The following is a 14,290-nucleotide window of genomic DNA, read 5'->3' on the forward strand; positions in this document are numbered from 1 at the left end:
GCTGCCAAAATGGATGTTCTGTAGGCTACTGTCCTGATAGAGGGGCTTCTGTGGGGGAAGTATATTATTTCATTGAAGGGATAATTAGTCCTCCCCTTGCCTGGATATACCTTTAGGTGAACCAGATGGAAATGGAGTTCTGATTGATTGACAGGATGGGTTAAATTAAATGGAGGAGACAGTAAGACATAGCGCTTTGTGTTTAAAAATATTAGATCTCCATCAAGGGCCAGGAATTGAAATTTTTTTTTTTCTTTTTTTGACCACGAGGGAGCAACTTTCTCTTAATGGCCTCAACAAAGACTAGATACCTCTTCCTTTTCATATGGTATTTTAAAATCTTAAAGAGAGTCTTCCTTATCTAGTCTTCTGAGGGAAACAAGAGGTGTGGTCCTCGGTGGTAACACCATCACCCAGAAGGTCAAGTCAGAAGGATGTCACCGTTCCAGAACAGCCTAAGGTGCATAGTAAGATCCACCACAGCCTAGGATACAGTGTCAGGCCCCTTCACAAACAAGCATAGAGAACTCCACACACGTCCCTCTGCAATTCTCCTCCTCCGATTACTCAGATCCGGTCAGAGACTTTCACCCAGGCTTAGCTTACCCACTTCTCAGATCAGAATTTTGCTACTGCTGGAGATATAACTGTTTGCTCTCTCAAAAGAATAATTCTCATTCCTTCTCTCCATACAAGGATGTAAACTATGACTCTCCCTAGCTTCAAATAGCAAGAGAACAACCGATTAGTGAGTCTGATTGCGCATGCTCTGCACTGCCAAGTTCCTACAAACTTCAGAGCCATGCGCAATCAGCTCATACGATTCGTCTTTTTCAGGGCCTAACAGTACCCGACAGTCAGAAGACAAGCTGACGGATGACTGACAGGACAAATGAAGCAAGTGATTTTCTGTCAACTCATTAAATGAGGGAAGACCGAATTTCACGATTGCTTTTGAAAGCAGCCATTACCGCGTTTGTAATCCAGTTTGTCAACAGAATGAAGCCAGCATTCGGAGGGCTTTTAGAAAGCAGGAGTTTCCAAAACAAACTAGGGCTGTTTTCAGGATGCAGGCTGCACGGTCACCAAGCAGCTGTCCTCACTTCTAACCCCGAAAGGACTCCAGGGTGCTGTGGCTAGAGGCTGGCAGAGGACCATTCCTGATGAGAACCCGAGAGACTGCCCACTTGGACTCTTCATCCCGACCTTGCCCGTTTGCTCTGCAGTTCTGAGCAAGCTGCTATATCAGTGTCTAGAAAATGGATACTCCCCGTGTGAAGATTTAATGAATTCAGGCTAAATCTCTCAGAGACCGGCATGCTGCAGTCCATAAGTACCGGCTCTCCTGCGCTCATCTGGGTGTAGCAGAAAGAACCTACGTTTTTGAGTTCAGCAAAACAGGCTTTTAATTCAAGCTCAGCCCTTCATCTCTAATTTCACTGAACTTGTTTGGTCTTGTGTAAAATGAAGATAATGACGCGGCAGAGAAACAGGATGGTATTTAAGCTATTGCAGACGGTAGTCTTCTGATGTCTCCACATCTTAAACGTAGGGAAATGCCATGATGAGTTCACTTTGAGTATGAAGGGAAAACGCTAGGTAGAGGATATGGTGTTTTGTATAATAAATAAGAGTCCTGAAGGCAGTGCTCTCGAGTGAGCCTGTCACCCTGCTACTTAGGGAGGCTTGGGCAGGAGGGAGGATCCCTGAGCCTGGGGATTTCAGAACAGCCTGGGCAAGGCAGGGACAACGCCTTCACTTCAAAAACTGATTATGGGGCTAAGGGTGTGTGCTTAGCATGAGTGAAGTCTTGGGTTTTATCCATCCTCAGTGTGCAAGGGATAGGAGGAGGAAGAAAAGGGGTGGAGTTTGACCACCCTAGAGCTGGAGATGTCTAATATTAAGTTGTTTGTTACTTGGCACCAGAGTAGGCCATCCTTATCTTAATTAAATAGGTGTTACCCAGTGTACCCAATGTGGATGGCACTTGGATGACTGTATGAGCAGTAGGTGCTGTGATGCATCTAAAGAGAAAGTAGACACGGGGCGGGAAAGGGATTACTGTGCCCTTGCACGTGCTGAGTCCCAGGACCCTACTAGGGGCCACATAGAGAAGGAACTGCAGTCTGCTTCCTGCTGCCCGGCTCCCACACAGCTAGCTTTACCCAAAATAATTACACGGAAACTGTATTCTTTTAAACACTGCCTGGGGCCCATTAGTTTCAGCCTCTTATTGGCTAATTCTCACATCTTGATTAACCCATTTCTAATAATCTGTGTAGCACCACGAGGTGGTGGCTTACTGGGAAAGATTCTAGCCTACATCCATCTAGGGTCGAAGAATCATGGCGTCTGCCTCACTTCCCTTCTTCCCAGCATTCTGTTCTGTCTACTCCACCCACCTATGTTCTGACCTATCAGGCCAAGCAGCTTTCTTTATTAATTAACCAATGAAACGCAACAGATAGAAAGAAGACGAGATGGCAGATGCACAGATGGTCTTGTGTAAAATCACCGAGGTCAGGTGAGCTGTGTTCACGCTGATGGAGGAGAAGCCACAGCACCACCACAGTTCAGCATGGTTATGATGAAAGCTGAACAAGTAAAAATACTCTTGTTGCTTTTATTGGAATTTTTATTGCTTTGTTTTATTTTTTTATTGCTTCTTTATTTTAATTTTACAAGTAAAATTGCTTTTGTTGCATATTGAGCAAGGAGGTGAGGTTACTACACACAGATCAACAATGAGGCAGTGTTATTATCGACAGCTGAAGGAGGAGGCAGGTTTAGCTAATTGTATTAGGATACTCTCTGTAGGGGAGCAGTCTTCAGGCGCTGAAGATTCAAAGGGAGGAAGCTATGGTGGACATTTTCTGCACATACTGTCAATATTATAGTCCCAAGGAAAGGTATTGCCACTCTCATGGGACTGGGTCTTGGGATTCTTTTTTTAAAATTTATTTATTATGTATATAGTGTTCAGGGCACCAGATCTCATTATAGATGGGTGTGAGCCATCATGTGGTTGCTGGGATTTGAACTCAGGACCTCTGAATCAGCAGTCAGTTCTCTTAACCTCTGAGCCATCTTTCCAGCCCCCATGGTCTTGCCCCCCATGGTCTTGGGATTCTTGACATGAAATATCAACAGCATATATTTACTCAGGACTTTGCTAGCTCCTTACAAGGGACACATAGGGAATTTGGCTTGCCCAGGAAAATGGGATGTTAAACAAAGATGAAAACCGTGGAGATGTAGGTGAGCCACCGATTCCTTGCCAGTGCTCACGATGGCAATCAAGACATTATATTTTACACCAGTATCAAAGGCTGAAGAACGAGAGTCAGCTGAAGAACCTGAGCACCCTGCCATTTGAGTTACAGACTTGGCAGGATGCTCATGACAATTAAAGTTAATGGATGTAAACCCCAGCATAAAGCAATCATTTGATAAATGGCAGCTATCATCATCCATCCTGTTGAGTCATGTATTATTCAAGAAATATTTATCCAGCCCAAGAAAGCTGGGAAAGAGCAGCTGGTCCATGTGGGGACAGTGGAGCATCCCACAGCCCAATCTGCCTCCTCTCATCTCACCATAGGCCTATCTGTCCTTTATGCAAACATACAGAGCCATGCTCCTTACAGAAGAACAGTGTTGGCTTCCAGGAGTGCCTTCTCTGTATGTATTGCTAGGTGCTTGTGAGAGTACAGAGTTTCTAAGAATCATGTTCAGGCCCTGCAGACTTAAACCGCTGATTTATTCATCATTTGATAAGAGTGATAAGCAGGTGTTCTGAAAACACACAATTACTTAACTAGTGATCCATGTTCCAGTAAGTGATGACCGATATAGCCAGAGCACAAAATAGGTAATGGCTTTATTTACCCATGATGCAGTCATTGTGATTATTTTTAGACAAAAGATTTGGAGCCTAAATCACAACTCATCATTTTGAATCTTCAAGCAGTTGTTTTGCGGGATTAATTTAACTGTGGAAATCTTGAACTCATCACAGTTTCTGAAAAAACTCAAGAGATTAAAAACTGAAAACAAGCCATTCCTCGTCACGCAGTACACGTTCCTGAGCATGTCCCATGTCTTTCCACTGTGGAGTGTGCTTGCCTGCTTTCCCAGACCCTCTTCTAGATCCAGTTCTTACTGTGCCCTCTGCTCTCTGGACGAAGCCACTGATGGCTTCTATTCAGGAAGCATTCCTCATGACACCGGCCTGATTGATGGCCCTTTCCACTGGCCTCTACACTCTTTCTTGGAAGCCCCACCCTCCATGTCCCTGACATTCCTGTCTATTTTGAGCAGTGTCTTTCTATTTCTAAAACCTAGGCATATATTGTGCAATACATGTATATCATAAAAATAATATAAAGATCAATATGGCCAAAAGTCTGGGAGAAAGGACGAAAATATTGATCTTATTGCTTTAATATAAAGTGTGCACTTATCATTCTGCAGTGTTTCTTCCGCAGCCTTTCTTACACTCAGGTTTTCCATTGAGTTAATTCTGGCAGTCACTTGACTTCATACGCTGGTCTTTCCAACTAATGCTATTTCATTATCTTTACTCAAATTGCTGTAAAACCTAAAAGCTGCAAAACACTGATGATTCATCTATAGCTAAAGTTTTAGATTGTTATTACAATTGGCACCTTAGATCTAAACAGTGTGGTTTATGTGTATTACAGCATGTTTATACTGTGTATATTTTAGCACTGTTTTCTCGAGGAATAGTGTCCTCGAAGGAAAATTCTGAAGCACAGAATATAATTTTCATATGGCCGGAAGTGGCATATATTATCAAAAATGCTTTCCACAAGAGTTGGAGCAGTTTGTGTCACCTGAGGTACTGGGATGCCAGTTCCTCCAGCCTTCCCCATCATTACTCAGTTTTCTTATACGCGAAATAGCATGGCATTAACTGTCTTTAATTTTTGAATGAATTACCATGCAGAAAAAAAGACATGAAGAAAACAGATAACTCCAGACACTAGATGATCAAATCCTAACTAATTTCTATATAATGACAGCTTGTTTATCATGTTGTGATGAAGATTACTGGAGAGTACATGAAGCAGCGTTGACGTGGTGGGAAGCACAGAACACGTTCTGTTGCTGCTTTAGTTTTTCTATGTGAATTACTTGCCCCTTGTCCTTCTTAGGAAGATGGAACCAAACATGGTCATATGTGGTCCTCCTGGTGGCTATCTGAGCAGGTACTACTGTGAGCTCTGTCAGAGTGAAGAAGAGCTGACCGCAGGTCTTCAGCCTTTGCTCTCATATGTTGAAGTTCAACCAACTGGAAACTTTACCAGTCCTACCATGGTCCATCAGATGAGGCGGTTTTGTAGTTTTCTTTAATGAAATTATTATAGATAGACCCTAATATCTTCTCATCTGTAATTCCTTTATTTTCTGACTAAAAGTCTTAACAAAGTATGTGTACACGTGTGTGTCTGTGTGGGTATGAAAAGGCAGTTGCTCAAAGAAGCCAGAAGAGGGTGTTGAACACTCTGGAGTTGGAGTTACAAGCACTTGTGAGCCACACAATGTGGGTGCTGGGAACTGAACTCAGGTCCTCTGCAAGAGCAGTAAGAGCTCTTAATTGCTTGGCAACCTCTCCTTTCCCTTACCTGTAATTCTTTTTCTTCTTTGTTTTATTCAGAATTTTCTGTATTAAAAGATTTTATTTCTTATATAACACTAATGGTCTTGCCATTAATAATGTATTATATTTGTATTGTCAGATTTAGAATTTCATAGTGCTGGTATTAGTTTTTTTCCTGAATATTTTAAAAGAAAAAGTAAAGATCTTAAGCAATTTCTGTATCCTTGTTTCAGTTTGCTAATGTATTGTTCCTAAGCATTTCAACTAAAACTACTTCATAATAATTCTTGATATTTGTTAATAGTTTGTGTAGTAGGATTAAAATTTTATGATTTAAAAAGGTTTAATTTTTAAAGAAAAGTTATAATAGGCTTTGTCAGAATGTGTTTATAAAATATAGTCTAAGACATCATTTTTTATTGCTTTTCAAGGTATGAAAAAGTACTCTGGAAATAAAGAAGATGACATTATATGTTAATTTTACCCAATTTATCAGTATGCATTTTTTACTTGAATATTTTGTTACCTCTAACACCCAGGCCTTTCCTTATTATATTTATAAAAGTCAGATATTGAGGAATAAGGTGTGAGGGAAGCGACAGTTGCAGCATGACCCAGGGAAAAGGTCCCTCTGAAGGGACCGGACAAGCCAAGAACATTGCAGGAGTCAGGGAAAAGCTGAGCTAAAGATGCATGATTAGGTAAAGGCTCTACTGAAATAAAAAGAAAAGTGTAGAAAAGTGTTTTAAAAGACCACTCACATGTACATGCTCATGTACACACAGAGGCATGGAGAGAGAGAGAGAGAGAGAGAGAGAGAGAGAGAGAGAGAGAGAGAAGAGAACTTAAGCTTGGTTAGGTATGGGGATCTTGGAGGAATTAGGGGAGGGAACCATAATCAAAATACATTTTCCAAAAAAAGATTAAATTAAAAAAAATTAAAATGACATTGAGTATAAATCCCACAAACTCTAAGTGTTAGTTTTCTGCACCGAGAGAGAGTAATCTGACTTCCTAGAATCCCCACCCCTGGGGTTTCCCTATATGGCGCTATGCAAAAACATTCTAGATGATACCGCTGGCCCCTCGCTTGGCAATCTGCCAGTTCACTCAGTCAATCCCTGGAGCTGTACTGCAGGCCTGGCCTTTTGCCAGCATCGGATCTGGAATCGAGGCATCTGAACTCCACGCCGTCTCCTTTAGCTGACACCTTTTCTGGAGGGTGCGGTAGCAGTTGCCCCAGCCAAGCCATCTTACCACTAATAACCTTTACCTCCTACCAGTGAGTGCATTTGCAGACGAATGCCCATACACTAACCTTTCTAAGAAGGCCTAGAAGCCCTGGATAAAAAGGTGGCAGCAGGGCACAGTGCTTGGTGCCGGTGCCCCATTAGCAGGTAGAAACTTAGTGGGGAGCACAGCCTCTGTCAGGGACGTATGATAATATACCGCTCATCTGCGGAATACAGCTCATTTCCTAGGAGACATTTTAAGCCATCTGCTCTAAGAGTTGGTATGTGGGAAGACGAAAAGTCTTTTAAAAAAAATTAATGTGATAAAGCCCCAAATCAAAACTGAGGCAAATGTAGCATTGCTCTTCTATGCTTTAATTTTCTGGAAAACAGCCTTAGGGAGTGAGGATTGCAGCAGTCTTGTGAGCCAAGCAAATCCAGGGCCTTTTTAGGGCAGGCCAGGGTGGGATTAGATGTTCCAGGCTACACTGTCCTTGTAAGCCTGCCATGATCTGAAACTTAGATCTTGGATCTGGGCCAGAATCAGGCTGACCTTCAAAGGTCGGCAGAGAAAGCAGTGCTGTCTAGACAACTGCTAGGCAAATCCCACTTTCTCCCCCAAACACTCCAGCTTCTGCCGCCTCTATAACCTGACCCTCAGTGAACCTATAGCTGCTTCCTGATGGGATTTTAGGAGACTGTCTACCTTTGTAGCATTAGGGAATTAAATATTAATCACCATGGCTTTGGTGCTCAGTTGAAGACAGTATCCTTCAGGTATCATTACAACAAAAATAACCTGCCCAACTTTCTTAAGGCAGATTGTGCTATTTATTATTTGAAAACCTTTCCTAATTATCCATACAGAGAGAGATCAGTGCAAAGATTTTACGAATGTCCAAATTAGGGAACTATTTGATGAATTACTATATACCTTATATACAGACTTGTAATTTTTGTGTTATCGTCCACAGTATAAGCGTAAATTAGTTTCTCATGCTTTTGTTCTTTGTTTATTTAGTTCAGCCGATCTCTGTGAATATTATGATGAGGATTATATTTGATATTCAGGGGTTATTTTCATTTCCATTATGCAGTTTTATAATTGACGAGTCAAGGTACATTGAACATTTAAAAGCCTGTTCTTGGTTTGTGACACTCATTTATAGATCGGTTCTACTAGGTTAAAAAATAAACCCTGCTAAACTCAGTAACATGGCCCCTTTAATCCTAACACTCTAGAGGGTGAGATAAAAGGATTTAAATTTAAGGCCAGTCTGTGCTATGTAGTAGAACCTTGTCTCAAAAATCTGAAGGCCCAAACTGTAGATATATAATCATCATTATTATGTGATAATCATTTTGGGGAAATATTTATTTATGTATAATATTTCTATATGTGTGGGTGCGTGCATGCCAGAAGACAATCGCTGGGAGTCAGTTCTCTCCACCACATGGGTTCCAAGGATGAAATCAGGTCATCAGGCCTGGTGGCAAATGCCTTTACCCACTAACTATCTTTTTGGTCACATAATTATTATGTTTTAAATTGTTTGTTTGGGATGTTTGAAATAGAGTTCACTCCACAGTCCAAGCTAGTCTTGAATTTCCTGGATGAAGCAAAGGGCCTACCTCAGCCTCCTAAGAGCTAGGGCTACAGGCATGTTCTACCATGTTTGTCTTCAAAATGATCTTTAAAGGTTTGTTTATTTTTCAACTTACACACTAGACTTTATAGATCGAGTTGATGTCAGGTTAAATGACTTCCCCAGCGAGTACCTCATTGATTGATAATAAGTAATTAAGACCATTACCCATAATATAAGAGACCATAAGAATTGTAATATAAAGTGGACCGCCTCCTGGGATATATCTTCAGTTAAACAAGTTACAGAGCTGAAATAGTAAGTAGCCATCTTTGATACTTGTCTCTAGTTTTAATTTTTTTTCCATTTAAAGTCTCTTCAAGAATTGTCAGATGTCTTAGTTAGGTTTACTATTGCTGTGAAGAGACACCATGGCCATAGCAGCTCTTCTAAAGGGAACATTTAATTGTGATGGCAATTCACAGTTCAGAGGTTCAGTCCGTCATGGCAGGGAGCATGGCGGCATGCAGGCAGTCACAGTCCTGAAGAAACAGCAGCAACAGGAAGTTGACTAACTGTCACACTGAATGAAACTTGAGAAAAAGACCTCAAAGTCCACCCTCACAGGGACACACTTCCAACAGTAGGTATGACCCAGATTAAAGGTGTGCTCTCTAGCCTCAAGGTCTGAATTAAAGGCTTGTGTCAGCCAGCTTCTTCCAACAAGAACACATTTCCTCCAAAAAGGCCACACCTCCTAATAGTGCCACTCCCTATGAGTTTATGGGACCAAATACATTCAAACTACCATACCAGATGAATAATTATGAGTGTTTTCTATATGGTCATTCTGTTTTTATCTACCTATCTAGGAAAAAAAGATAAATTATTTTTCTCATAACCTGAACATTGTATCTGTACTTGCTTTTCTGAGGCTGTTACTACACTTGTAAAAATTCCAGATCCTCTAATAGCTCAGGATAAGGATCCAGTTTTTGAGTTACTCCATGCCCTCTAGGGCTTGTTCTTGAGATATCAGCTCTCTTTACAATTCCAGAGATCCTGACACTCTTGCATTGTACAGAAAATGATCTGAAAATTCTTTGAAAACTTGCTAAAGTGTGTGTGTGTGTGTGTGTGTGTGTGTGTGTAAAGTGTATAATGATGTTTTAAGAGAGGGTTTCTTATCCATGGCTGGAAGTCACTATGAAGCCCAGGCTTGCCTCAAACTCATGGAAATCCTCTGGTCTCAAGATCTGAAGTAAAGGGACTTCTGGGGTGTGCCAACATAACTGGCTTTCAAAATTAACAAAATATATTAAATTAAATCCTCTCCTGCTATCTGGAAGTAATTTTTTTTTTTTATCATGAAAGCTGTCTTAATGATTTTGCTATTTGTGCAATAACATCATAACCAATTAATTACTCTTAATTAACTGATTAAAATTTGCTGGCATCAATGAGCTCAACACATTCACAAGCTTATAATACGCTCTTTGGATAGCAGTAACTTTTTAAAACTGGGTCAGTGTCTGCCAGGCCCCTCTCAGTCAGAAGCAGGGAGAACCTTCTTCCCAGGGGTTCACCTACACCCAGGTGGAGTTTGGAAACCTCTTCATCTTGCTTTTCCCCTAATCCTGTTGGAAATTCCAGGAACTCTTTCTGCTTCCACTGTCTCCATCTGTGTTGCGCGTGCTGTCTGCTGCACCTCTTGTAGCCCTGCTTGGTGTAGCAGGCTGTGCCCAAACACCACCAAAAGAAGCTACCTAAGCGGGCATCTTAGTATATTTCTCTCGGTGTAATAAAACACAACAGGAACAATGTATGGAGTATGGGATTTCTTCCAGCTCATAGTTCCGGGTTCCAAGGCCCTCATGGAGAGGAACTGAGGGCCTCAGGAGCTTGAAACAGATGGTTGCACTACGTCTGCAGTCAGAAGAGGCCTTGAGTAGATACAGGCTAGTGCTCGCCTTGCTTTTTTTTTTTTTTTTCCACTCTTAAAATACATCCCAGGATTCCACACCTAAGGAATGTGTGTCCTCCACGCAGGGCAGGCCTTCCCACACTGATTGGATAATCCCCTCCAGGCATTTTCCAGTTCTATCTCAAGTCTCTACAACTCGATTTTGTCAAGGTAACAACACTAACAGGCACAGGGAGGTAAGGCTTATCTGGTTTACAGTTCTTGCGGGAATGTAATCTATTTTGGTGGGGCACTGGAGAAGGAGCCTGCAGCAGCAGAATCACAGGAAGTAGAACTTGAGCCGGAAGTGAGGCAGAGCCACGAACCCTAAGGCCCGCCCTCAATGACCCATTTCCTTCATCGAGGTTCCACCTCCTGATTGATCTGTCGCTTTCAAAACTTCACCACCAGCAAGAGACCATGTGTTCAAATACACGAGCCTATCAGAGCAAGTTCGCACTCAATCCACAGTACTTGGTATGTTGTGCTCCCCTAGAAACATTTTTGTCACATTCTCTAGAAGCCGTATTTACGAAAACAAAACTCCAATTCCTTTCTATCTTTTTCTTCTTCACAGACTGTATATACTGGGTACTCCAGGAAGCAGATGCTGAAAGGAGTGGAAAGGCTAAAGGGGTTAAGGGTTACGACCTGTGGACGATGTCAGGGCCAGGAAGCAGGACTGAGAAACGAAGGCTCAGATTGCATAGGATTGGAAAGGGTTTGGGCCAACCAATAGAGGGAGTGCAAGACTGATCATTGGGGCTATCCCTTGGAAAGAGTGGGGCCCTTCACTATGTTCCATGGTCAGTCAGGCTAGACATTTCCCCAAATTTCACAGCTTCCTCTCTGAGGCACGTCCTGAGCGTGGCAGGAGCTGCAGGCTGTCAGCCAACCGCTCTGCTTACCCGGGGACATCAAGGTCTTTGTTGAAGGAAATCAGAGGCACACCTTCAGTGGGATTATTAAGGGATTAATTTTTCCACCTCCGAAAGATTGGAATTCTTTTCTCTTTTGCCTTCGTTCAAGTCTTTGCAGGGTGTACTCCTTCACTCTCGCTCTGCTTTGCTTGTAAAACTTCCACTCCCTAACCCCTCCAAAACCTCAGCAACCCATTACCTTGTCTCCAGCTACTATTCTTGGATATGTTTCCCAAGTGCCCATACTGCTAAACTCAGCTTGCCTTCTTGTCTGCCCCCTCCCCCACTATCCTCACACAGTACCACAGAGTAATGTCCCTGCTGGGGATCTTAGCATGACTGTACACAATACACAGGGATCCTATAATTAGGTTCTTCCTTCTCACATGGCATCTGAAGACTAGTCTTCTAATTTCTGTTTACATGTTAAGGAACACGGTGGGAGAGCGTGGTCCCTGGAGTCACGTAGATCAGATCTAAAAGCTAACTCTTTGATTCTATTTGGCCATGCCTAGCATCTCTGGGTCTTTCCCCTAATCTCTTAAATGGAGTTTATACTAGCTCCTCACGGCATATTATTTGAAGACTGTATGAAGTCTGTAGCTGCATTATTGAGATGTTTGAAATCACTGAAATTTATAATTAAAGATTTTTTTTTCCTTCGGTAGATGCTGCTAACTATACTCAGGAGATAACCCCATTTGCCACTCAGAACATTTTGACCTAATTCTGTAAGGTTTTGGACATTTTGAGTTGTTAAATAATTCCCTTGTGAACTAGTGCAGGTCAGCTCAGAGGATGTGTATGTGTTATGTGTCTGTGTATAGTGTGAGTATAGTGTATGTGGTGTGTGTGTGCAGTGTGTATGTATATGTAAGTGTATATATGTTATGTAGTGTGTATCCAGTATGTGTGTATAAAGTATGTAATGTGTATATATATAGTGTGTGTGTGTAGCATGTGCATGTCCAGCATGTGTATAATGTATGCAATGTGTGTATGTTTATAGTGTGTGTATTGTGTAACACATGCATATATATGTAGTGTATGTCTAGTGTATGTGTATAATATATGCAATGTTTGTTTGTATTTGTGTATAATGTGTGTGTGCATAGTGTGTGCATAGTGTATGTGTATGTAGTGTGTGTGTGTGTGTGTGTGTGTGAGAGAGAGAGAGAGAGAGAGAGAGAGAGAGAGAGAGAGAGAAAGACAGAGTGTATAGTGAAGGCATGATTTGTTTTCTTGACCCCCACAATTTTATCCACTCTGTGTGTCCTCCATTATCTGAAAAAGAAGATGGGAAGGGAGGGTTGGACTCCTTAGAAACCATCAAGGTTGCTGTTTCTTTTTGCTGTAAGTGATCTCTCTGCTTTTCATAAGCTCAGTAACACGAGTTGGTGACTCCAAGTTCCTGAGACCAAGACACCAGGACAAACAGTTCCAGTAAACACTGATGTCCCTTGACTCTGTTGGCTGAAGCTTGCCTCTTCTCCCCTTCAGTACCCCGAGCCTGGTGCCAGAATTCTGTAGCTTACCTGCCCTCTCAGTGGACAGCACAGTTCAGCTTCAGTGCAAAAGCTGAGGAAGAATTCATTTCCTATACTTCCTCACTCCCCAAATGAGGCACTCTGGCTCTCTCGGTGGCCGTACTACACAGTCACCCTTCTGTCTTTCCTCCCTCTATTTTGGTAGTGCAGGTAGGCGATAGCCTCATGGGGAGCACAGGGAATCACAGCTTAGATGAAAGCTACCATTAACCCGGCCCTGGAGAGTTTGCTAAGTATTTCTTAATAGTACTTCACCATAATTCCTGAGCTGATTAGTAACAGCAAATGGGCAGGAAGAGACTGCAAGCAGTACTTTTCTCCACTTGGACACGTGTACGTAGGACAGGATCCACGACCTATCTGGCCTATAACAATTAATGTTACCTTTCATCTTAGTGAGACGTAACAGTTTTATGTCTATGCTGTATGTTTCTATTACAAATGTGGGTCACAATGCAGTACTCAAAATATTAAGCAATTAATGTCTGCAACAAATCTTCATGGTAGTCACTGTTACAATAGGTGAGGAAATTGAGGCACGTACCGGGTAAGCAACCCACTTGTCTTCTGGTTACTACTGGATTGAGGAATTCTGTGATTCAGGAACCAAATTAGATTTTCAAATCCCGCTTGGAAAGTGTTCTTAACTGTTGTTATAACTGTTTAATTCTTATAACTGTTTAATTGTTGTGAAGGATCATCTGAGTCATACCAACACATACAAAATTGAATAACTTGTCATTTCTCTTGTGTGGGAAAGGGTGCACATTATAGTCATTGATATGCCCTTGATACACCAGGAACGACTTTTAGATTTCATCATACATCTTTTTTCTAGATATTGGTAATCTTTTTTTGAGGAACTCTTTCAGTTATTTTTTGATGGGAGTTTTTCTTATATATTATTCCTCTTGTTTTGATAGACTATATAGTAAATAAATGTATATTATAAATAAAAAACTATTGATATTTCCCACATTATGAGATTTTATTCTAATATTAAAAACCACCTTTAGCCATTATTATATTTTTCTTTAGTTTTCTTGTTGCTTATGCAAACTGATAAGTTTGAATCAGGAAAAAAATGTAAGAAAATTCAGTTGACTCAACCCAAGAATTCATATCAAATTTATGAATGTAACTTTTATTTTTCATTAATAAGACTTTTTATTATTTGATGTGTATGTGTGTATGTTGGAGTGTATGCACGTGTGCCCTCTGTGTGCAGAGTCAGGAAGAGGATATCAGAACTAGAGTTATAAGTGATTATGAGCTGCCCCAGGTAGGTGTTGAAAATTGAACCCAGATCCTCTGGAAAACCAGTAAGTGCTCTTAACTGCTGAGCTATCTGAACAACCCCCAATAATGTCTTTATAAAGTATTTTTATGAATTCTTTGAGAATTTCATATAATGTATTT

The sequence above is a fragment of the Microtus oregoni genome, unplaced genomic scaffold (genome assembly GCF_018167655.1).
Source record: "Microtus oregoni isolate MIOR12 unplaced genomic scaffold, Mior012 000006F_ref0000085, whole genome shotgun sequence".
NCBI lineage: Eukaryota > Metazoa > Chordata > Mammalia > Rodentia > Cricetidae > Microtus > Microtus oregoni.